A 10,305-nucleotide genomic window follows, 5' to 3' on the forward strand; every position below is an offset into this window, starting at 1 on the left:
GATCATATTTTCCATTTCGGTGTAATTGCGCCGATCGTCGATTCGTTCGTCGATTAAATTTTCGGAAGATTTTTTTTTAATTATCACAGGTCGTAGAAATTAAATTTTCGCGAGGCGTTGGATCCTGAAAAAATTCCCATTAATATTATATTGAAATATTTTAGCACATCGCGAATCGTTATTACAATTATAATTGCAAAGAATACAACGAGAATGAAATTAAAGGGAGCGTGAATAATTTTACTTTACGATAACAACGAATAATAGACGCACACGATAAATATACAAATACCTTCTATCTATTTTAAGGTATTTTTTTAACCATAACACTTTATCCATTTACATATCCCTCACCTTACTCCCTTTAACTTTCAGTCAAGTCAACTTTATTAACATTAACCTCTAAATCCCAACGTCACTCGCCACCACCGCGAGTCTCCACTTCCCTTCATCCGCACGCTCCTACTAGCCGCGCAAAATTCCCTAGAATCGATGCGGTATCGACGTCCCGTCAACCGTGATGACGGAGGACTCCAAGACTTCCGTTACCCGCACTAGATCAGATACTTTGGTAACTCGTCACAGTTTCTCATCCCTCCATAATATCCGCGCAAAAGTACAATCCAGGATAAAATCGAAATAAAAATTTTGCATTTACACGCGTATAACAGAAGAAGAAGAAGAAGGATGACGCGTTGATTTCGCAATCGATGATCGTCCGTTGACAAATGGCGAGCACGCACACGCCTCCCACAATTAATGGGGATCCTTGGGGCTCGCGAGGGTTGGATCGAAAATATATATATATACATATCGTGATTTACGAGCGTGGAATCGGAGGAAAGGAGAAATTCCACTGGTTTCTGTTCACCCTTTCCGTTTTGAATTTTCGTGCTCGCGAGAAATACCGCGGATTAGAAACGAGTGATGCGTTGATTCGAAGCAGGGTGGGGGTTTAATCGCCGTGGAACCCTCGCCTCGCCCCGTTGCATCGATGGGGGTTTAATCGTGCGACGTACCGTGGCACGGGTTTAAAATGATCGAGGTTTGAATGGTCGATAAAATTATTCTTTTCTTTTTGTAGCAAAGTTGACAAGTTGTTCTTCGATTTAATTTAAAACGTTGAGCGTAGCTTTCGTTCTCGATTTTCCAGCTCGTCGCTTAATTTAAAAAAAATAATCAAAGAGAAGAAGGGGTGGTAAAAAAGTTTTTGAAGATGGAATTCGTAACATGGATTCGTTATATAATTCACTCACTATTAAGTTAACGAAGATGCAGTGTATTCGATTTGAAATCACCTATTTTAACGTGACAGGTTATATTTGGTGACAATTCATGGAGTTATTCTATACTTGATAACAGTTTCCGATGGATCTGATTTCTCAACACGAATATCCTTTTACACATTTGGTTAAAATTGGAGATACTACAATGCGACTTATTTTTGCATTTTTATTTTATATCGAATTTAAAATTATTCCATATATATATATATTGGAAAATTTGGAAATTTTATTTTTTGTTTTGGAAGAATTTTTATCGAGATACATATATATAAAGCTCAAGCTTATACGAGGTTTAACTAGTTTCAACTTCTTTCGTTGAATTTCAATGAGAATTTATCATTGGAACAGAATACTGGAAAATTTAATACGTATTGCTATGCATGAGATTATTCTGTATCTACGCATCGTATTGTATCCAAGTTTTATATTCTATTTATCAAAGAATAAATGGATTGTCATCAAGAAGTTCTTTTATACTTTATATAAATTTTTAAAATTAGAGAACTTGATGATGATATTTCTTTCCATAATTATCCTCAAAGTTACGATAATTCAATCGATAATTAACGAATTAGAATTTGAACGTGTTTGCGGTCTTTGAGCAAATTTAAGAGACAAAAATAAGCTTAATTTTTCTGTTTTTGATTTATGTATATCGAGTTTCAATAATGCTCTGGCATTTTTCTTTTTTGCGAATATTTATTATGAAATTCAACGGCGTTGAAAATTCTGTAAAGTTTCTAACAATTTATCTAATTGGACAAGTGGACGCTCGATTCAACTCCACGAACTATGGAATTGGATGCTGATCGATAACAAAAGGAGCGAAGAAAAAAAATCGTTTTTCATGTGAAAAAATTCGAACAGAGAAATCGTGTGTTGCTCATGAACGTTTCGAACTTTAACACTTCACGTATTCAATATCCGTAATTTTTTCGCATCGAAAACAAGCGCATATCAATTGAAACTCTATTCTGTTTTCTCTCTTTTTTTTTTTATACTCTCGACAAAAAAAAACTTATTTCATAATACGATATTTCAACAGCCAAAGTTACTCGTTAATTAACTTTTCAATAGTTGAGCTAAATTATCCATAAGATTAACAAAGGATACTTAAATAAAATTTAAATAAGAAATTTATTATTAGTTTACAATTACAACTAATTTTTAATTAAACTCGTAATTTTTGAAAGCAACTATACAAGATGAACATTTCTATAAAGAAGAGAGGAAAATTGCCTATGTATAAAAAATTATATCAATTTGACTTGTTTCATTCTGAAAAATATTGAAAAATTTGATACCTAAATCCTAGATACCTAATTCAGAATTCAGAATAATTTTTGCGAATTGAATTGAGACGAGTCTAATAAAAAATCGATATCGAAAATTTCATTCGCGAGCCCGTTCTAAAAATCCCAAAATTTCCAAAAACTCGAGCGTATTTTTTCAAATACGCACGGAAGGAAGAAATTTTATTTCAGAGGAGGGATATTAAAACCATTAAAGAATGGTTATTTAGCACGATCCGGATGGAGATAGATGCAACATCGTTGTATCACCGCATCCAATTAGGCATTTAGCATAGGCCAAGACGCACGAACGTTAATCACGCTGCAAACATTCGATGGTGCACGAACGCGGAGGTCGGGCTTATTCAACGGCGACAAGCACACGGTGAAAACAGAAAACGCAAAGGTTTTTCTCATCGGAGGCGTTCGATTGCAATGGCGTCGGAGTGTGGGTTGGAGGGCCGGCCGTGGTACCGTTCCTTTGCCACAGGGGGTTCAAAGCATCGTGGCTCTGAAAGCAGCGCGGAAAAAACAAGCTGAAAGCGGCAAATACAGAACGCGGCATCGGGATCATTATCAAACAGCTGCTCGCATCTATTCAACCCGGCCAATGAATGAGCCTTGGAAAACTTTGCGATAATCCTATGGCTTATATCGATCACCGCGCCATCCCCATTCAACCGAGGGGAGGGTTGTTCCTCAAGGCGTGAAACAAGGAGGCCTAAGAAGCATTTGTAAACTGAGGAGTGAGGGGGAGGGAAGGGGTTTAAGGCTATCTCGAGACCGCTTTTTCTTGATTAGTTCCGTCGTTGGAACTCGTTCTAAAAGTTGATTCAGATCCTCTTTCTCCCTCGTCTCCTTTCGTCGAGAAGTGTTCATCGAACCATCCAAGATGTTATCATTGGAATTAATGGGTATTAAAAAAGGAAAACAGAAAGTGGAAAATCACAAGGGAAAGGTTCGAATCTCAATGTTGAAATGTGGGAAGAGATACAGGTAAAATTGACGTTTCCTTTTTGATATTTTAGAGAAAAAATTGTGTTTGCGTTTTCATACAAGTGTCTGAAGTGATTCTGTAACAGAAAAATGTTAATTTTCGTATTTGTTTCAGTTTCTAAAATCGTCCTTTAAATTTTCTACCTATTTTATCCAAACACTTTTTAAACGTTTAATAACGTTTAAGATACATATTATATATAACACAAAAAATATATATATATATTTTTATCCATCAAATGAAAATTGCATTTTTCGAATTTTATTAATAAATTCGGGTTTTTAAATAGAATAAAATTTTTAAAATACGCGGGTCAATTCGATGGCGAATGTAGTTTAAAGCTAATCAGTTTAATACCATTATCGCGTAAAATTTTTCGCAGCTTAATCAATATTTGAGGATTATTGGATATGAAATAGCCATTGCGCGTATTTACTCTCGAACGATGGACGATAAATATTTACGGTATTGTTATTTTATCGTTATATCGCCTGAGCGGGACACGGGCCGACCTTCGATTAGCCGAGCGCAAACTACCCTCTTCCGGATTGCGTTCGGCTCTTTCCTCTATCGGGAAAATTCGAAAGGGTCGATGGAAGTGAAGTTAATCGAACTCGAAATCAAAAGTTCACGGATTTCACGTTGGCTCGAAGGAAATTGAAACTTTTTCACTCGAATAATTGCAGCCTGGACGCGGCGAGGGTTGGCGTGTATCGAAACTAAATTAAATTTTTTTCACGATTAAAACGTCGGTTAGTGACAAAATAGATTAAAACTTATTTCAATATTCGCCTCGAAAACCTTTAAGAAAAAAAGAATAAAAATTCATGATATATTTTATATTTTAATGGAACGTTATATAAAAGAAGGCATGGAAAATTCTTCGAAGTTAAAATGATATATTTAATTCGATCTTATTAGAATTACGTATGCAAATGTAATTCCAATAACGTAAATTCTATTATTATATAATTATTTCATTATCATATGACGCATTATCCCTTATCTGAAGATATGGAATGTACTTTAGAATATCGGTTGGCAGGTTCGTATTAAATGCCATTTTTCTAGACTTCCTCTCGTCAATTAATATTGTCAGTTTCGATCAATTTCTTGTGGCGTAGATACAAACACCAGATATTTAATCATCAGCGCATTACACATTGAACGCCACGGGACTGGAACACTAATCCTTAACAAACAGAGGAAATCGTTTGCCTTTGCATATTCTCACGTCCCCTAAGGCTTGGATTTAAATGTGCGTGAAGCTTGATTATCCGCATCCCCGGGCAACCAACCATCATAATTTACACACATTTCGAATCTCTCGATCTCGTAAGAATTTTATTTTCCAAAGGAAAAAAAAAAAAAAAAAGAAAAAAAGAAGAAAGATTAAAACGGAACCGTGCTTTCTTATTTCCTTTCAAAATTAGAAGCGTCAAATTTATTTTTTATCAGAAGAAATTTAATTTTCATGGATTTAGAATATATCGGGATTCCACGTTTCCAGAAATTTCACGTTTCAGCGAATAACTATATATATATATATATATCGAAAACGCTATGTCGAAAATTCGAGGGTAATTGATGGATTTCTACGCCACGATCCGCTTTAAGATTCCCGTTTAATTTAACGCGCTTTCTGCAGATGCGGACGAATTTTCTAGTTAAAATCCCGTGACATAAGGCAAACACGCGGAACGATGGCCGATGTGACGAAAAACGCGAAACGACAATAAATTCGATACGATGTGGAAATTGTATTTTATCGTTTCCATCTCGCGTTCTCTCCTCCTCCTCCTCTTTTTTTTCTTTTTTTTTTTTTTTTTTTCGGTCGCCAGTTGTTCGATATCGAACTTTTCGTATGTATAAAAATACGTACCGTGAACTTTTTCGCAAAATTTTTCGGTCACATACACAATTGGTAAAGCGTGAAATGCAAAGATATAAAGCGCTGGTAAAATGAAATAAGATGAGTTTTTTTTTTTTTTTTAGGCAATTTAATTTTATTCGATATATCTCATTGTAGTTTTTATTTTCAAGTGTTTTAATATTATAGTTTTTGCTTTAAGTTTTCTATTAATTCAAATTATATATCAAAGAAATATACTTTTTCTCATAAATCTTGAGACATGAATCATATTTTTGATAATCTTCTATATTTTCTTCTATATTTTTAATTCATACATCACCTTACACTTCTTTTATTACGTAAAAATATTAAGATAAATGCCACTTTTTATGATTATACTTAATCCTTCCTGAGGCAGATAGATTATTCCAAAATTATAGCAAAAGTGTAAATGATACGATAAATAGAAAAAAAAAAAAATAAAATAAATCAAAATAGTGAAAACGAAATTTTAAATTTAAGGCAAATTTTCATAAAAATAAATATTGTTGGATTCACTTGTAATTTTTTTATTTGTACACCAGCGTTCACCGTGATTACCGTTCGATATATCGAGATCAGTCGAGTATGAAATTTCATTTGCATAATACCACAGAACGAACGAATTCATGAAAACATTTTAAAGATTACATTTTTTTTCAATTCGATTGTTGCGAACTACTCTTTCGTCCTCCATCCTGGGAATCGGTCCCAACTTTTTTAACCGCGGATAAATATCTATTGAAACGTTGAAATATGCGCGCAATTTAATTCCAATTTAATCCCCCTCTTCTCCCCCTTGATCGTTTCCAAGGGATAAAGTGAATATAGCAAATGATAAAGAGAGTGAATTTTGAAGATGGGATCGGTCGATCGATTTAATCCTCCTTAATTGTTCTTCGAATAAACAATTTTCCTCGTATACATCGTGCTACTCCGACAATGCATCATGGATATTACTTTGTCGGTGGAGATGAAGCCCAACAGTGGCGTCAACCTAGGTGACGTCGCTGACAATATGGTTACCATAAACGACATCTTGGAATTACGTTCCTCTTGATGAAAGTATAAATTAACGAACGCTCTGAAATTTAGAAAAGCGTATAGATAAGGGAAATTTTGATTAACGTCAATGACAATTTACATAAATTAATTGCACACTGTTTTGGAATATCTAAAATAAGGCAACTTATTATAAGTTTCATTCAGAGATCAGGCAGATACAAATTTTCAAATATTTTCTCCAACAATATGCTTGAATACTTTTGATTAAAAAATTATAATTTTAAAGAATATGATTCTATCTGCAAAAGATACAAGTAATAATAGCTCTTCTTTTTTCCCTGTAATAATTATAAGAATTGGAAATTTTGCAATCAATATTGCAACAAATTACGATATTTTCCTGTTTATTCATTATATGATTAATGAATAAGAGATACAATGTTAGTAGTTATATTGTTATACTTACGTTGAAAATAAAAACGCATTGGAGACAACAATTGTCGCGTATTTTCTAATCCACAAGAAACGTGTAATGAGCTCTCGACTTACTAATTCGGAATTGCATCGATAGTTTGGTAAAATGGTCGGAAACAATTTGCAGAATCACTCGAATTAACTCCGTAACACGAGACACGCAGCGTAACACGGGAAACCGCGAAATCGTTGCCTAATGCAAAACACCACAAATTTGATCCCAACACGCAAGAAACTGTGCACTTTAATCCAATATCCCAAGAAGCTACGAGACAAAATGAATTAAAAAAAAAAAAAAAGAAAAAATAAGTAAAACTTAAGAATAAAGTAAAAAAGAAAAAAAAAAGAAGAAACCTAATAATAAAACTCTTATCGTAACTCGATGTTATTAACCTAAGAATTTTAAAATTGAAAAGTTTCAAAGTACGTAAAAAAAAAAAAAAAATAAGAAAAGAAAAGAAAAAAAATCTAAATTTAGTTAAACTTTCCTTCCTTTCAGAAACTATACCTACTTCGATACTTAATTCGAATCCTCGTCAAAGTTCAACGTCATTATCCTAACAATTTCAAAAATTCCAAAACTCTTTAATAAATACCAAACTATGGAACGAATCCTTTCAAACTTTTACTACTCTCCTCAACGAATACTAAATAAATAAAGAATCCCACGCGCTTCCCTCCTTCAAATATCAACTCCACTTTTAATTTCTCCTCCGATTTCGATCTTCGATCGAATCGACACGAACTTTTTATCTTTCTCTCATCCCTGAAAGGCCTAAAAATTCATAGAGCGCGCGAAAAAGAAAAAAGAAACGAAAAAGAAAAAAAAAGGAACCGTCTAAATTTACCTTCCTTTTCATCCTTCCACAACCCTTCCCCTTCCACAAAAAGAACACAAGAGAATCTTCAGCCAGCCTTCAGGCCCTCCTCTTTAAAGAGAATTCGCGTCAAAGCCGCGGATACACTTCTAGGTCCGCCGGTGAAAAGCGGATTCGACATCGGTGTCAAGGATAAGGCGTCGCCATCCCGCGCATACGATTACGTCATCGCGTACGATTTGACGCGCATTCAGGTATCCAGGGATCACGTATGTAACCCGTCCCATATATACGAGGAGGGTTAGGTCGGGCGAAACGAGCGAAATCTGGACGCCGATAACATACGTGTACACACACACACACACACATATAAACACACATACACGTACGCGTGCATGCACGGCCATCGCATACGCATTTGCATCTGGCATCCGACTCAGACCGACCTCTCTCGTGGATATGCATGAGGATACGAGGGCAGAAATTTTGGCCAGACTTGAACCACTCGGCGGGGTTGGTACAACGTCAAGGACACGTGTACCACCACCCTCGAAACTGCATCGGCGGCCTTACTTCCGCCTCGACGAATTCCACTCCCCTTCCATTTTTCTTTTTCTTTTTTTTCTTTCTTTCTTTCTTTCTTTCTTTCTTTTTTTCTTTCTTTCTTTCGCGATGTTTATCGCGATACGTCGTCGAGATGGAAAGGGGATGGAAAGATCCACGTCCCTCCACGTTCGTGACTTTGGAACGTTTCGAGAGCTGGGTTTGGTTGCTTCGCTTTGGAAACTTGTTTCGGTAATCCGGTGGCGAGCCACCGCCTCGTCGTTTGCGTCCTTGATTGGTCGTTCGGCCAGGATTCGGGGGATGTCGAGGAAGGTGGGGCCAGCGGGGGTGGTAGAAACGGGCAGAGGAAAATTCTACGTGCAAATGTAAGTGGGGAAAAAATGGGATAACGATTTTTCTCTTTCGTACTATCGTTTTTTTTCTTTTTTCTTTTTTCTTTTTTTTTTTTTGAGAAATAGAGTTTAAAAAGTTGTAACGCGAAATCTGGTCAGTAGTAGCGGATTATTGACAAAATGTTGTTCTGTTCTTTTGTGTTACGGAAAAAAAAAAAATCAATAGAGTGAAATCTTTTCGTTTGAAAAAAAATAAAAATGTGAGAGTGAAATTTGGAAATTTGAAAATACACAGTGTGCGCGTAAAGGTTTCGAAAATTTTCGAGATTGAACAAAAGTATTGGTGTATTTGACAGATTTTCAAATTCGATTTTCAATTATTTTTCTCTTTTTTTTTCTTTTGAGAAACATAATCTCCAACGAAAATATTTTTACAAAACGTTTCTCACTTATTTTCGAATAACAAAATAACTCTCTATGAATTGCCTGTTGGCTATTCGATCGGCTATTCAGCAAATTTACAAACTGTACTTGACAAACTTTCAAACTCAATTTTCTCGAAAACGTATTATTAAAAAAAATGTTATTCCATTTTTCGAGTCACTTTTTTTGCGCCCAGAATCTTTACCTTTTCGGTAACTGCGACATACGTTACGCTTATATGCACGAATTCAGGAATTGGTTGGTTTTTCGGAGAAAGGGATGAAATATCTAATAACCGCATCGCGTCGCGTTCTCGCCATATATTAACAACGTGACAGGATTATTTATAGAATCGAGCTGTATTCTTGCGTTCAATGCATCTGAATTTATATGCATGATGCGATATAATTTCGCCACTTGAATTTCGCGAAATCTTGATTGCGTCTTTGAATCTCGCGCGGAACTCTCAATCGTGTCATTTCAATTCGCGAATATTTAACTTTTAATTTCTTCTTTTATTTATTATTTCCTGTAATTCAATTATAGAAAATATTAATTTAAGATGAAAGAATAATATGATATCATGACAAAAAAAAAGATGAGAGATTAATACAAATAAAAATGATGAAAGTGATCAACTATATTGCAACTATATCATTTTCATTGATGAACTTCAAGATATTGTTGACTGTGATTTCCTTTGAAATCTTTTGGTTCAATTCTTTCATATTACATCATATTCTTTCACATCTTGCATTGATTAACATGATTCTGAACACATTGTTATAACAAGTTTGGATTACTGCTAGTAATCAATATCTTTTCATTTCAAACGTATCGATGAAAAAAAAGGGCGTAAGATGAGACAAATTTTGATTCCAAGATTGGGAATTTTAATTATTAAACGTCTGAACTTTGATCCATTATATACTTTGGCTATGAAACATAATACTTTGAATTATCGTACGTCATATTTAACAATTCGTATCTCCTTCCCTTCAAATTCTAAAATATTAAAAATAGACAGGAGCAAAGAACATGCACGCGATAGGGGGGAGAGAATGGGGAGAGGAATAATTTAATATCTTCGGTTTAACGAGAAAAATTGCTTTAGTGGATACGATCGACCAACCAATTACGACTATAGTAGCCGGTAATTAGGCTGTTTCGTGCTGACCTCGAGCTGAGGCAAGTACGGTATTTATTCAAAATAATCTTTTAAA

The sequence above is a fragment of the Apis dorsata genome, unplaced genomic scaffold (assembly GCF_000469605.1).
Source record: "Apis dorsata unplaced genomic scaffold, Apis dorsata 1.3 scaffold_220, whole genome shotgun sequence".
In the NCBI taxonomy this organism is placed as follows: Eukaryota; Metazoa; Arthropoda; class Insecta; order Hymenoptera; family Apidae; genus Apis; species Apis dorsata.